The following is a 12,733-nucleotide window of genomic DNA, read 5'->3' on the forward strand; positions in this document are numbered from 1 at the left end:
CAAGATGACCAAAGCACCAACGACCATTAAAGAGACAAATGAGAACCATTAGTTTAGCCGATTACCTTCTTGAATAATAAATGATAAGAGAATCATAATTTTACACCAGTAATTTTTGGGACTATTTGATATTTAGTAATAACTGTTGGAAAAGTTTATTATGTGTATGTTTCCTATCTTTCCCTGGTAGAGTGTAAGTTTCATATACATACATACATACACATACACAGGGATTTTGTGGATCTGTCTCTGTCTTTGGCCTCTCTCTCTTTCTCTCTCTATATACATACATACACACACTCCCTATGCAACTCTGGCTGTTCTGAAATTTGTTCTGTATACTAAGCTAGCCTTTAACTCACGGAGATCCTCCTGCCTCTGCCTTCAGAGTGTTGAGATTAAAGGGGTACACTACCACTCTCTGGTGTTTTCTGTATTCTTATGTTTTATTTAAAAATAAATTTATAATTGTTTTTATGGTTTTATTTTTAATTACACATATGTGAGGGGTTGAGGGTATGCACGTGAGTGTAGATGTCAATCAGGCCAGAAGAGGGCACTGGATCCACTGGACTTGCAGTTGTGAGCAGGATGGTGTGCTGGGAACTGAACTCTGATCCTGTTGAAGGGCCCAGCAGGTCTTATCCACTGAGGCATCTCTCCATCATCTCCCAGGAACTTTATTACTATATTCCAAGCACCAAGAACAGTGCCTGGAAAATGAAAAACAGACAATGAATAGTGGATGGTACATACATGACACACCTTCGGAATGGTGTGATAATAGCTTTTTGTGGTCAACAAAACATGGTACAATTTGCTGAGCTATCTTTCATTGGCTGCAAGTGACTGCCCAGTAGAATATACAAAGGAGAAAATATGATTCTGGATCTACCCATTCTAGCACCAAATACTTTTGTTTAGAATTGGATTTGGAGCAAGTGTCAATGTATGGCTTAAAGATCATTCTCAAATATTTAAGGAAAATATTAAAAGTTTACCATCTCAGGACACAATAAAAAACAAATTTTCTTAGCTATCGGACGTTTTTGTTTGTGTGAAAAAGTGATAATCTTGAATGGACTAATCAATTAATTTGAAGGAATCCAAAGGGGCATGGAATCTATGGTTCCTGAAATTGGGGATCTCTGTTGAGTCCATTCGTAATGGTTTCAAAGCAGTTCCCATCAGAAGAAACTAACCTAGATAATCAACCACATGGGTTTTCTGCCCAGAATTCCAAATAGCTTGCTGGTAAATTGTTTTTAAACAGTATTTCATTTAGTTAGACGCCAGTGATGGTGCATGCCTTTAGTCCTAGCACTAGGGAAGCAGACGAGAGGCCTCTTGTTTGAGACCAGCCTGTTCTACATAGCTTGTTTCAGGACAGCCAGGATTCTGTTGAGACACCCTGTCTCAAAAAACAAAACAAAACAAAAAAAAAAAAAAAAAAAAAAAAAAAACCAACAAAACCCGAAATCAAAAAAGTATTTCATTTAGACAAGGCCACTGTCACAGAAGGCCACTGGGACAAGTATGTCTTGAAGAAGAGTGTTATCTTGCTCTTTGTCGCATTGATAGCTGTTGGTGCCATTGGGACTCACCATCTTGTTTGTGGCATGAAGTTCTTTTGGGTTGGGAACAAACCTTGAGTGGAAAGTAGGGAGAGTCCAAATTCCTGTGGAAAGTCTAAAAAAGTAAGTTGGAAAATGTTTTCTTTGGGAGCCCCATTTTTCTCAGCAAAATTTGAATACTGCTTGTGAAGCTAATTATTCTTTTCTCCATGAAATCTTTTTCTTTATTTATTTATTTGCAGGACCACACAAACTTGATTAGAAAAGAAGCCCGGACGACGGTTAGGATGAGCGATGACGTAGCACACGCCCCAGCCAATCGAAAGAGCACGAGAAGGGGAGGGCGGAAGTGACGAGAGATATCCCTCCGCGGGGCGAGAGGGTCGGTGGGGGGAGTCGGCGTCTCTCTCCCCCGCGCCAGCTCCCGTACACGGAGCCGCATTCCTTGGCCCCCCCACCCCCTCCCTCGGGGCACCCCCGCCCCCCTCGGGAAAAAAAATCCACCCCAATCACTCGAACCCGAGGGAGGCTTCCTTTCGCCCTCGGGGAGAGGAGCTTTCAACGGTTCCCTCTCCTCCGTCTCCCCCCGAGCCCCCGTCCCCTCCCCTGCTCCCACCCCCTACTCCCGGCGCCGGGTGCAAGGTCCCTTTAAGGCGACGGCGCCTTCCTCGGGTCAGACTACCGGCGGCGACGACCACGGGAGGTGAGTGAGCGAGCGAGCCCCGGCGCTCCCCACCCCCTTCTCCCGGGGGTTCCGTTATCTTTTCGCTGGGCGAGGCGTTCCGGAGCGAGACAATGAGAGGGGGATGGGGCGCGCGCGCGGGTGGGGGAGGGGCCGGGCGCGCGACCGCGGCCCCCGAGTGGCGGCGCTGCCCACGGCAGGGCAGCGGCGGCCGTGGGGCGCGGCGCGGGGCGGCGCGCGCGCGCGAGTCTGTGTGTCTGTGAGCGCGCTCGTGTGCGCGTGCCCCGGCCACGGAGCCGCGCGCCCCGGCCACCGTCGGCCGAGGACCCGGGATGCCCCTCCGCCCCCTTCCCCCGGCGATGCGGCGCGCGCTCGCGCCCCACGGCCGCGCACCGCCGACGTCCACAAGCACGCCGGGCGCGAGCGCCTCGGAGGAGTGGGCGGCGCGGGCGCGGGCGGCGGTCGCTGGGGATGGGGGGGCGGGCGCGCGGGGCCGCAGCTGCGGAGCCCGGGGTTCCCGCCGCCCCCACGCGCCGAGGCGTGAGCGCTGGTTTTGAGCGGGAGGAGGGAAGCGAGCGACTGCTCTGCCGGTCCCCTGTGTTATGTAATCCCGCTCCGTCTGCGAGGACATCCCCAGCCTCTGCAGCAGTTAACGAAGTCTCCTCCCTCGGCCCCCAAATTTATGCAAGGGTGGCGCCGTGATTTACAAAATGGTATGGGGCAGAATATTTTCTGGTGATTATGTCCTGCCGCTGTAGGCGCCATGTTTTGCCCAAGGACTATTTTCTTTAGATCCCCAATACCTACTGAAAAGGAGTAATGTCATCGAGCCACCTGCTTTCCCTCGTCTCTGCCCATGGTCCTGGTTTCCTCTCCCGGGTTGTGGAATTCTTTCAAAGTGTCAGGAACGCTGCACATTTCTCGTCTCACTTATTTTAAGCCTTCAGAAAGAAAGCTGAGAGTCTGGGCTTTTCCTTCCCGAGGAGGAAATGGAGATCGAATTGTAGAATCTTATAGAACAGTGCAGAGTATAGCCTTTTTCTCCACATTTTTCTTCACCTTTCTTTGTAGCTCAAAACGCCGCAAAATAAATAAGTAAATAAATAAATAGGGGGGTTCTAAAGGAATTTCCCCAGGTGAAGGGAGGGAAGGGAGGAGAGGGTTGCTGCCAATTGAGCAGTGATTTCCCAGACCCCTAGTTCCTTGTTCTGGAACTAGGAGCTTGGGCCATGACTTATTGATTGTAGTGGTTCTTAACTTTAGAGTGCATTAAAAAAGTATCTCGGAGATTATTAAACGTGGAGTTTAAGGACTGTGTACCTGAAAGTTTGTTTTTTTGGAGGTTGGGTGGGGTGGAGGGCCAATATCATTTTTACAATGAGCAACTCTTAACTAAGATAATCTGTATGTTAAGAATTACTGGTTCTGTGGAAAGGCGACCAAAATGTGTTAAACTGATTAGATTCTGTCCTTTTTTCCTATATTATGGGGTATATCAAACTGAATTAACAAAATAGAATGGACTTTGAGAATGAACATGTCTTAAGAGTTGTCACCACTCCCATCTCGAATAGGGTATAATCTAGGAAAGCAATTTCTACATTGTGGTTAGCTGATCTCATGAGATAGCCCTCAGGCCTTTTCAGGGGAGTTTTGAGGCCATAACTTTTCATTTGTAAGTAAGGCTTTTCTGTTTTTCTCCCATGACTGTTGCACTGGTGATCCAAAAGTGATGTTAGGTAAAACCAAGGTAGTGGCGTCAGATGCTGGTGTGCTGCCATGAGGGCCTGGGCAGCTTATCGTGAAACTGTTAAGTTTCAGCTTTGCAGTAATCTTTAGTCTTTAACAATCTAATAAAAGTGAAAAGCATGTATAAAGCATACATACTGTCTATGGGAGTATTTTTTAAATTCTTCATTAGCATGTATTAAGCATGAGTATATGCTTCATCATGACGTGTATATGATGTTTTTTGTTCATATTCGTACATCATTACCCTCTTGTTCCCCTCCCTCAGGCCCCCTCTTACCTTTTTGGCTGTGGGGTGGGTGACCTTGTGAATTTAATTAGTGTTGCTTACAGGAACACAGGCAACTTATCATGAAGAAAATGTCTGTTCTTACCCAGCAACCATTAACTGACTATAGATCAGGGTGGGGCTTTCATGATGGCACCTTAGCATAGTCTTGTGTAGGTTTATGCAGGCAGTCATAATTGCTGTGAGTTCAAGATTGCATGTCTGTATTCCATGACACTCTTACTGTTCTATCTGGTTCCTCTCTGGGATCCTTGGAGTGGGCCATAGAGGTGTTCCATGTAGAGTTGAGCATTTTTCTACAGTCTCTTAGTACTTTGGTCAGTGATGAATCTCTGCATAATGAAACCCATGATCAAACACTGCAGAAGGGTTCTCCTCCAACCAAAGCTGACATGGCAGGCACTGTGGACATAAACATACATGTTCACAAGGTCCTTTGATGGGTATGTCATGTCCATTTAGCAAGATGACAGCTGTTACTTCCCTGCTAGGATCTATGACTTTCTCAGGTACAAGCCTTTGATGAAGCTTAACGTACCTACTACATGTAAGTTTCCTCCTGTGGAGTGGGGGGGCTCAGATTCAGTCAGAAAACGGTTAGTTACGAGGTAACATTCACAGCACTATTTGTATGAAGGTAGTGCCACCACTGTTTAGAGTTGGGACTGTTGTCATGAGGAAAAGCTTTTGTGGGATTGAGTTGCTGGAAGCCCCTAGTTTTATAGAATTGCATTTTTACCTGGAAGGATGATTAACAGACTAGACTTGACACTTCAGTGTTCATTCTGGAAAATGAATGGAGTGAGATTTTTGTCAGTACTAGGAAAAAAATTGACATTTGTTTCCAGTGATAAAATTAAAAGAAAGTTAGAATTCTAAAAAACATTTTGAGTTTTAACATCTTCCTAGGACTTGACAATTAAAAAAAAATAGCCATAGTTAATAACTGTGACTTTAAAAATGTAGTTGAGGGGGTTGGAGAGCTGGCTTAGTGTTTAAGAGTACTGACTGCTCTTCCAGAAGACCCGGGTTCAACCCCCAGCACCCATATGGCAGCTTATACCTGTCTATAACCAAAGATCTGACACCTTCACAGACAAACGTGCAGGCAAAACACCAATACACAGAAAATAAAAATAAATAATTTGTTTAAAAAGATATGTAGTTGGGTGTGATGGTGCATGCTAGTAATCCCAATGAAAGGCAGAGGCGGAAGGCTGTCCTGGAGATGGCCTCAAACGAGAGGAGGAATGAGAAAGAAGCAAGAGATTGGGAGATTACATGGTGTGAGATCTTCAAAAAAAAAATACTGCGTGCTACTTGGAAGATGGGTATAAGTAAGTCAGTGTTTTCCATATAATCCGTGTACAGTGTGAAATAGTACAGGGGTGGGGGCTGGAGAGATGGCACAGCAATTGAGTCGTCCTAAAATCTTGAGGACCACAGTTGAAATCCTAGCACTCAGCCTAACAAACCAGGCAAGCTGTATAGCATAACTGTAGCCACAACTACAGACAGAAATATCTGTGGGGCTTGGTGGCTTTCCAGCCAAGCAAGCAAAGAAGATGCTAACTCTAGGTTTGGGGAGAGTGATAGAAGAGGACACCCCACACTTTGTTCTGGCCTTTGCACGCATAAAAATACCTGCACCTGTTCTCACAAATGTACAATAAAGAAAATAATTTTTTAATGCAGAAGCAAAAAGAACCTACCAAAATACAAGTTACAGCATGCTGAACATTGAAATGAGGACTCAGCATGCTAGGCACATGCTCTACCATGGATGGAAGATGAATGCTAAAGATAAGACTGGGTATTATTTGGGGTAGAGAGATGGCCCAGAGGTGAAGAGCACTGCCTGCTCTTCCAGTGGTCCTGAGTTCAATTCCCAACAACCACATGGTGGCTCACAATCATCTATCATGAGATTTGGTGCCCTCATCTGGTGTGCAGGTGAACATGCAGACAGAACACTGATAGGACTGTGTGAGCTACATTGTTAAAACCTATGGAGTGCATAAAAATCATGTTAACCAGTATAATTACTGCAAAATGCAGAAATCAGCTAGTTTTCCAAGATGTTAGTATGGATTAATGGGAGACTATTTATCTCATAGTGTATCTTTGGTGTCCTTAGAATCTACCTAGGATGCATTTCTTAAACAATCTCCCATTTCTTATTTCTTGATTATTTTTTAGTGTCTGAAAAGTGTGTACATATAAGCCTCATGATAATTGCATTAGGGAAACTTAAAAAACTCAGCCGAAATTATTACTAGCCAAAAAAGTAATGGTAGTTGAAGGAACATTAGCCCACTCAAGTATGTGGCTCTGACAGGCCTAACCCTTTTCCATTCTCTCTGCCTACCTAAAAATCATTAAATTACATTTCTAAAGCTAGTCACCAAGGTCTATTCCCTTATTACTCTTTCTCCTGAGACTGACTACCAAAGTTCAGCAATCAAAAGCCCCTTTAGTTCATCTAATTAACATGCCCAATTAAAATTAAACACCTGTCCTAACATGGATGGGGGTTCCCCCTTTACCTTTATAAATCACCATTTGCCTATGGGCCTTGTCTGTTCCCTCTCTATCCAGATAGAGGCAGTCCTTTGTCCCTCTGGGACAAAAACCCCTGTTGCCTCTCCATTGTCCTTTGCCCTTCTCCCTTCACCCTAGTCCATTAACACAGACCTTCCCTTTTCTCCTCTTAAAATTACACCTGCTGTTTTTCTGCCCGAATCAGAAAATAGCCATTTTAACTTTTCTTCCCCAGTTAATAAAGCATCTTGTGTGAAAATAAATGTTTGGGTATGATTTGTGCCTAATCTGGGTCGAGTAGGAAAACCCTGCTGTGCGGGAGCCCCTTCAGTAGTCTCCTACCCCATTTTTCCCCCCTTCTTTTTTGAGACAAGCTCTATGTAGACCTGGCTAGTTTGGAACTCTGATTTGTAAATTAAGCTGGTCTTGAACTCACAGAGATCCACCTGCCTATGGCCCTGGAGTTTTGGGATTAAAGATGTGCTCTTATTATACCAGGCCTCACTAAAGAAAAATTCACACATGTAGAAAAGGTTAATGAATGCAAGTAACACCATGGATCTATGACCTAAACAACAGTGATTTTTAATATTTTGGCCTGTGCCAAATATGAAAACTTAATAAATTGCTATAAAAAGTCCAAAATATCTTCTAAACCATATTAAAGTCTCATTTGTGACATTTCCACTTAACTAGTTCCAATCATTATTTATGTGTTTGCTAAGAGTAAGTACTTTATCCTCAGTAACAGTTATACATTACCCAATAAAATTTAAAAAAAATCTGTAATGTCTTCCAGTGTGTGGTTTATATTAAAATATTCAGGTTACCCCCCAAAATGTCCTTTTTTTTTTTTTTTTAAATGTGGATTGGTGTTTTGCCTTCCATGTATATCTGTGTAAGGGTGCTGAGTCCCTTGAAATTGGATTTATAGACAGCTGTGAGCTGCCATGTGGGTGCTGGGAATTGAACCCAGGTCCTTTGGAAGAGCAGCTTTTAACATCTTATCAATAAGCTATCATTTTGATCATTTCTCTAGCCCCACCACAAAATATTTTTAAAATAGTTTTTAAATGGCCTTAAAATTACTTGCATTGAGTGTTGGTTTCGTTATGTTGTGCTAAATTTTTTTCCCTTTTTTTTTTTCCAAGGCAGGGTTTCTCTGAGTAGTCCTGGTTGTCCTGCAACTCACTTTTTATAGGCAAGGCTTGCCCCAAGTGCTAAGATTAAAGGTATGAGCCACCACCACCTCCTAACTGCTTAAATCTTGTTAATATGTATAAATTATGCCAATAGGGAAAATAGTCCATGTCTCTCATTGGGGGAAAAAAGGGAATACATACAATTGTGATGGCCTAAGAATGAAAGCAGGGTGGAACAGTAGATCTCCAGAAGCCGAGCATGGTGGCAAAGAGGCAGAAAGACAGGAGATGCCCAGGGTCCACAACCAGCCAGTCTAGCCTAATTATTGATCTCCAGGCCAATGAGAAACCCTTTTTGGAAGGAGGTCATCCCTAAGGATGACACCTGTACATACTCAAACAGAAAGTCACACATATACATATGTACATAACACATGTGTACATATAAAATATTACATATTATTTACAAACACACACTTATATGTAATTATTGAGTAATGTAAATTACTCATCAGAAGGGGACATTTCCTGTAAGATTTTCAGGAGATTTTTTTTTAAGGTTCTAGAATGCATATTGTAGACATAGAAGTTTTCTTTAAGATGATAGAAGCAAACTTGAGGGTAGCTAACTAATGCCAGTAGGGTAGTTTATTTTCAAAATGAGCAGAGAGGACTCTAGCATCTAGATTATGGTCTTGCATTTTGCCTTTCACCAATGTTATTCCTTGGAGAAATGGCTGGTTCTAGGTCAGGAGCAGGAAATGTGTGAGATGAGGCTGGACCATCTTGTCAGATAGCAAGGATTTGTACCCTGCAGCACTGAGTTCCCTCTGAAAGACTCAGGAGTCAAGAAGACATTCTCATTGACCAGAATAGAACTGAGTTCTGTAGGATGAGCTGCATGGATCAGAACATTAAATATGTTTGGTTTGTGGCATCAAAATGATAGCTTATTGATCACAAGAATAAGCTTATTAGTAAGTTTGAGGAAACTAATAAAACAGCCCATTTTTGAAAGAAAGAAGAAAAGCCCAAGCCTGTCAGTTTCACTATAGAGAGGCTGATGCAGGAGGATCACAGGACTTTCTGAGTTACAGCATCAATACAGGGCAGCCTGATCAATTTAAACTCTGTCCCCATTCATGTTCCCTATATGCTGTTCCCCCCCCCCCAGTAAAATGTTGATGTAAAAAGGTTTTAAATGTAAGTGGAATGATAGTTTAGATATATTTGTACAGACGCGCGCATGTGTGTGTGTGTGTGTGTGTGTGTGTGTGTGTGTGTGTGTGTGTCCACCCCTCTCCCCCAGCAGGGTTTCTGTGTGTAGCCCAGGATGCATTGTAGAAGAGGCTGGCCTTGGACTCAGAGACCCACCTGCCTCTCTGCCTCCCAAGTGCTGGGATTAGAGGCATGGGCCACAACTGCCTGGCAATATTTGTACATTTTTAATGCTGCATATTTGATAATACTTTCTTTTTAAATAAAAGATAGTGCCAGGTGTTGTACACACCTTTAATCCCAACACTGGTGATGTAGAGTCAGGTAGAGCTCTGAATTCAAGGCCAGCTTGGTTGGTATAATATAGTGAGTTGTAGGACAGCAGCCAGGACTACTGTGTGATGAGGCCCTCGCTTAAAAAAAAAAAAAAAAAAAAAAAAAAAAAAAAATAGTACAAAAGTATATACCATGGATCACTGAAAGGAATGCTTATTTTTTATCTTTATTAAATACAACATTTTATATATTGCTGAAATTTTTTTTTTGGTGTAAATGTATGTGCTTTGTATATATGTGTGTTTGTGAAGAACAACCTTAGCTGTTTTCCCATCTTAGAAAAAAAATTTTAACTGTATGTGTGTATATGTGTAGGTTGTGCACTTAAATGCAGGTGCCCAAAGAGAGGGCAGAAAAATTGAAAACTGAGTGCTGTGTGGAAGCCTTTTGCATTCTTAACATTGACCACCTCACCAGCCCCATCTGCCTTGTTTTTTTAGACAAGACCTCTCACTGGCTTAGGATTCACACCCTCAAAAGGGGGGCTAGGTTTACAGGGCTCTAGAGCCACTGGGGATCCTCTTGTTTCCTCTCTCCTCTGCTGACCTCCTTCCTTAGTTACCAACCTGGTCTTGAAGATGAACTGGGATGCTTCTGGAGGGATGCTAATTTTAAAGTTTAACAAGTATTTGATTTAGATTGGTACCTTCTGCAGTCTCTTTTCCCCTAAATGATATGCATGCTGAAGTGTAAGATTGGTCAAACACTGAGATGCCAGTCTAGGTCAGAATCAAGGACTTCATGTTTTTAAAAATCTTGGACTCAGTGTCTTTCAGATATATTTTAGGGATAAGTATAAAATATGCTGTCAGTCAGCAATTACTAGGTTGAACAGCCTTACTGATCAATTCTATTTTTCTTCTACATAAGGAAGGAAACTGTTTTCTGATAATTTGAATTCCCTTTACATTTTGAAGATTTTAATTGTGTTGGCACAGATGGTTAAAGGCCCCCTAGAATCAAGCACTTTACCAGTTAAAATAGGTTTCCAGACTGGGCTCCTGGTTGTCCTGACTCACTGAGACATTGTGGGATGGTTTACATTTTCAAAGGAGACAACACTATCTATTGGACATTGCCCAAAGAAATGGCTGTCAGGTTTATACATTGATCACAGGATGGTTTGGTAGGCTGTGCCTGTGTTGCTGTTATAGGCTTACAGATTTGGTACAAAAAGATGCTAAGGACACTGGTAATCTTTGCAATGAAGACTGTGTGAGCATTGAAGATAGTATTAGTTTCATTTCAAGACAAAGAATCTACCTCTTCTCATCTCATACTGGAGGGCACAACAGCAACAGCTCTTTGGAGCACAGAAATTGAAAAGCTTTGTCTCTAAAAGAGGCATAATGTAGGTAGTGTTTGCAAGTAGATTTTACAAGGTAGTGTTTACAAGTAGACTCTAGGGTCCTGGAAACAGTTTGCAGAGTTCTTAGACATGAATAGAGTACCAAGTTTCAGTAACCACAGTCATAGCTTCATTTCTACTGTTATGATAAAAATACCTGGATGTAAAGCAACTTAGGGACTGTAGAGATGCTCACTGGTTAGAGCACTTACTACTCTTTGGATTTTTTGGAGACAAGATTTCTCTGTGTAACAGCCCTGGCTGTCCTAGAACTAGCTTTGTAGACCAAGCTGCTTCTGCCTCCCAAGTGCTGGGATTAAAGGCTTGAGCCACTGTGCTTGCTGCTCTTGGAGCAGACTAGCATTTGGTTCCCAGCACTCAGGTGGTGGTTCAGTCACTCTTGACTCCAGGTCCAGGGAATCTACTTTCACTTTTACCTATATGGGCACCACACAAACACGGGTGCTCATGCAGACAAAATCATTCACTGTAACTAGCTATGTAGACCAGGCTGGCCTAGGATTCACAGAGATCTGTCTGCCTTGGCCTTCTAAGTACTGGAAATAAAGGCATGTGCAACCACTGATCAGCCAAAGTAAATCTTTTTATATTTATGATTGTGAGCCTAGCATTTAATGGCTGAGCTATCCCTCCAGCCCAAAGTCAATCTTTTTATAGGAAGGGTTTATTTCAGCCTATATTTCATTCCAGGTTATAGCATATCATTATTTGTAGGGAAGTCAAGGCAGGAACTTAAACATAGTCAAGAACAGAAGGGAAATGGATGAATGCATGCTCAGCTGCTTGCTTGTGCTCTGCTTTTTCTACAGCTATACAGTTCAGCAACCCATTGTCTAGTAGGAAATGTGGTGATGCCCACAGTGAGCTGGGTCTTCCCATATCAGTTAATTTAAAAGGGATGGAGAGATGGCTCAGTGGTGGAGAGCACTGGCTATTTTTCCAGAGGTCTTGGGTTCAGTTAGCAGCACCCACATAGAGGCTCACAGCCTAGAACTCTAGTTCTAGGGGATGTGACACCTGGCCTCCAAGGGTACAAGACACACAAATGGTGCACAGACATACATGCAGGCAAAACACACATAAAATACAATAAAAATTAAAAGTGTTTCCCAGGACATACACACAGGCCAAGTCAATATAGACAGTTCCTTACTGAGACTTTCTTCTCATATGATTCTAGATGGTATTAATAACAATTACTAAGTCAAAGTTGAGCATGGAGGGGAATGCCTTTAATTCCAGCACTCAGGAGGCAAAGGCAGGTGTATCTCTTGAGTTCAGGCCAGCCTGGTCTACATAATGAGTTCTAGGACATCCAGGACTACATAGGGAGACACTGTCTCATCAGAATCAAAATGAACAAAGGAAAACACACACACACACACACACACACACACACACTGTCTCATCAGAATCAAAATGAACAAAGGAAAACACACACACACACACACACACACACACACACCTAACTTGAGTCAGACATGAATTTGGGAGACAGAAATAGCCATATTTCTCTGAGTTCAAGGCCAGCCTGGTCTACATAGTGATTTCCAGGGCTACATAGTAAGACTTTTATCTCAGAAACAAACAACTAAAAACCTAAGCATTACAATCACTAAATAGTATCTTAACACAATTTTAATGTGTGCGTGGTGTGTGTTGGAGAGCTTTGCACGTGCTGCAAGCACTGTACATAACACATCATTAAATATTTTTAATTTAGCAATCACAGTATTAGGTTTCATTGTGGCATTTTCCAATAAAATTTGTGTGTGTGTGTGTGTGTGTGTGTGTGTGTGTGTGTGTGTGTGTGTGTGTGTATGCATTCATGAG

At 42.8% G+C, this 12,733-nt stretch overlaps 1 protein-coding gene across 5 annotated transcripts in view; it reads left to right on the top strand.

The window, feature by feature from the left end:
• Positions 1-1,845: 1,845 nt before the first annotated feature.
• Positions 1,846-12,733, top strand: part of Pogz (pogo transposable element derived with ZNF domain) — a 40,189-nt gene continuing 29,301 nt past the window's right edge. For 2 of the 5 annotated variants that reach the window (XM_051199414.1, XM_051199415.1), the window contains exon 1: positions 1,847-2,277. The gene's annotated coding sequence lies outside the window, so the exon portion shown is untranslated. Of the gene's footprint in view, positions 2,278-2,949; positions 2,970-12,733 lie in introns of those variants that run through there. The other 3 variants (XM_051199413.1, XM_051199411.1, XM_051199412.1) reach the window with 3 other exon arrangements.

This window comes from Phodopus roborovskii, unplaced genomic scaffold (genome assembly GCF_943737965.1).
Source record: "Phodopus roborovskii unplaced genomic scaffold, PHOROB, whole genome shotgun sequence".
In the NCBI taxonomy this organism is placed as follows: Eukaryota; Metazoa; Chordata; class Mammalia; order Rodentia; family Cricetidae; genus Phodopus; species Phodopus roborovskii.